Here is a 2,911-nt window from a genome sequence, read left to right on the forward strand (position 1 = left end):
TATGCTGAGGTTTTAGAAAAACCTGGGTGTGAAATCTGACCTCCACCACCTCCACCATATATAATGCAGGTCTGGGAATATTCTCTGAGCTTTCAGCCTCAGTTTCTTAATGTGAAATGATAATTATGATGTCTACATTTCAGAGTGTCACAATTAAATAGTAAATAGATAGTAAAAACATTCTAGCACAGTGTTTGGTGCATAGTAGAGAATAAATGAGAAGGCAATGGCAACCCACTCCAGTACTCGTGCCTGGAAAATCCCATGGACAGAGGAGCCTGGTGGGCTGCCGTCTATGGGGTTGCACAGAGTTGGACACGACTGAAGCAACTTAGCAGCAGCAGCAGCAGCAGCATAGAATAAATAGTAGTTACCATTATTCTTGAATTGTTATAATAATGTGTATATGAGGAGTACAAATAAATGTAATTTACTTAGACTTTCAGAAAACATTTATCAGGGCTTGGCAATACAATCTATCAAAAAGATAGTTGGCCATGTGACCTGTTATATAAACAACAAATTAGGAACTTCCCTGACAGTCCAATGGTTAAGACTCTGAGCTTCCAATGCAGGGGGCACAGGTTTAATTCATGGTCAGCAAGCTAAGATCTTATATGCCACATGGAGCTGCAAAGGAAAAGAATACACAGGTAGACTAGATGTGGTAGGTGTCCTAAAAATATTATCATTCAATGAGGAAGATGGGCTTCTCTCGTAGTTCAGTTGGTAAAGAATCTGCCTGCAATGCAGGAGACCCGGGTTCAATTCCTGGGTTGGGAAGATCCCCTGGAGAAGGACATGGCAACCCACTCAGTATTCTTGCCTGGAGAATCCCATGGACAGGGGAACCTGACAGGTTGCAGTCCATGGGGTCGTAAGAGTTGGACACGACTTAGCAACTAAACCTGCAATGAGGAAGATAGGAGACAAATTAGTAATGTAAGGACTGTCATAAAGGTATACAAAGAATATTATGGGAGTACAAAAGAAAGGTAATTCAGCCTGGAGAGGGAGAGGAGACATCAGTAATGCTGTCCTGAAGATGAGTTGAAATTACCCAGGTGAAGGAAAGAGGGAAGGACCTCTTAGGCAGAGAAAAGAAAAGATATGGGCTAAGACAAAGCAACAAGGAACCCGTTAAAATTTGAAGAACTGCATATAGGTCACTATTCCTAGGTAAGAAAGGGTGCCTATGAAGACATAGTGGGAGATAGAAAGGTATTCAGGAGTTAAAGAAGGGCCTACTGTGTAATGCAAAAGAATTTGAATTTTATCCTGTGCCTCTTTCAGATAGCTGGAATGGAAGAGAATTGTTCAAATTACCACTTGCTAAGAGCAAAAAACATTTTTTTTTCTGCTGGGCATATAATCCTTGAACTATTATGGATAATAGTAAAAATTATATATTCTCAAATTTTGTAGGGGTTTCCCCCTTCATTATAGAACTTTTTAAAATAAGTAGGAATATTATCTTTCTTCACTTTTCTTAATATTGTGGGTATTTTGTGGAAGTATTGATTATAGTTTGAGGCATTTAGATTCTCCTATTTTCTTTATCAACTTACTTTCATCATCTTAGTGAAAACACCAAGAAGCTGGAGGAATTCCATAAAACAGAACTTTTATTATTCCTTTAAGAGTACCTTAAGGTACTAGGGATTCTTTGATAGGGTAGATTTTCTAGTTCTCATTCCTCTACGTTTTCTTTGGTAGTATCAAATAGAAGAAGCTAATAATAATGAAGACTCTTAAGCGGGTCAGCATTGGGCATTTACAAATCTGTCTTTTTTTACAAACAACTCTCTATGGTTGACTGTATAAAATTTCAAAATGTTGAATTTTGAAAGGAAAAGAGATACTTGACTCTTAAAATTTGTCATTGATCTGTCCAAGTCTGGCATATATTTAGTGTTATCTTGTGGGATACTTTTCTGGGCTTCAGTGAAATAACCCACAGGAAACTTCCAGCTACACGTCATATTATGCAATGAATGTATGTCTGTTGGTTGCTAAACAACTTTGGCCCTCAGACTTCAGACTGGGTAAAAGTTCCATACGTGTGATGGCTACTCTGCCACCCTAGATGACCCTATTGGTCAAAGACTCTTCCAAGATGAACCTAGTCTGATTGTTTCCTTTGCATTTACTTAACTCCCATGGGAAAATAGCCTACCACTTTCTTGAGACTTCAGCTTATTTTAGGACTAGAGTTCTATTTTAATACCGTATTATAGTTTTACTTTTAAATGAATTAAAATTTTTATCATTGTATAATAATTTTTTTACCCTGTTTTTTGTTTTTGTGATTTTAAGCTTAAATACCACTTTGTTTAATACTAATTTTGCCACCTTTGCTTTCTTTTAGTTTGCAAGTTCACAAAATCTTAGTGTCTCTTGCTTTACTTTTTAGCTTACATTGTTTTACATCTGCCTGCAATGTGGGGGACCTGGGTTTGATCCCTGGGTTGGGAAGATCCCCTGGAGAAGGAAATGGCAACCCACTCCAGTATTCTTGCCTGATGAATCCCATGGATGGAGAAGCCTGGTGGGCTACAGTCCACAGGGTCGCAAAGAGTCGGACATGACTGAGCGACATCACTTCACTTGTTTTAACTATATCTTTTGTTAACAGTGTATTTTGTGTTTCATTTTTAAACAGTTTGACACTTTCTATTTTTATTAGGAGAATTCTATCAACATTTAGTTCAAAGTTGATACACTTGAATTTTATTTCTGTTATAGTATGTGTTATTCATTAATTTTTTTTCTTTTTTGTTTTTTGTTTTATAAAGCATCTCTTCTTTCTTTTCTTTTTCTTTGATTCCCTTGTGTTTCTTTGGGAGTATTATTGTACTCTTCCATTCCATTACTGATTCCTTTTCTTTCTGTTATTCATGCCAATAAACTG

This window comes from Budorcas taxicolor, chromosome 1 (assembly GCF_023091745.1).
Source record: "Budorcas taxicolor isolate Tak-1 chromosome 1, Takin1.1, whole genome shotgun sequence".
Classification (NCBI taxonomy): Eukaryota; Metazoa; Chordata; class Mammalia; order Artiodactyla; family Bovidae; genus Budorcas; species Budorcas taxicolor.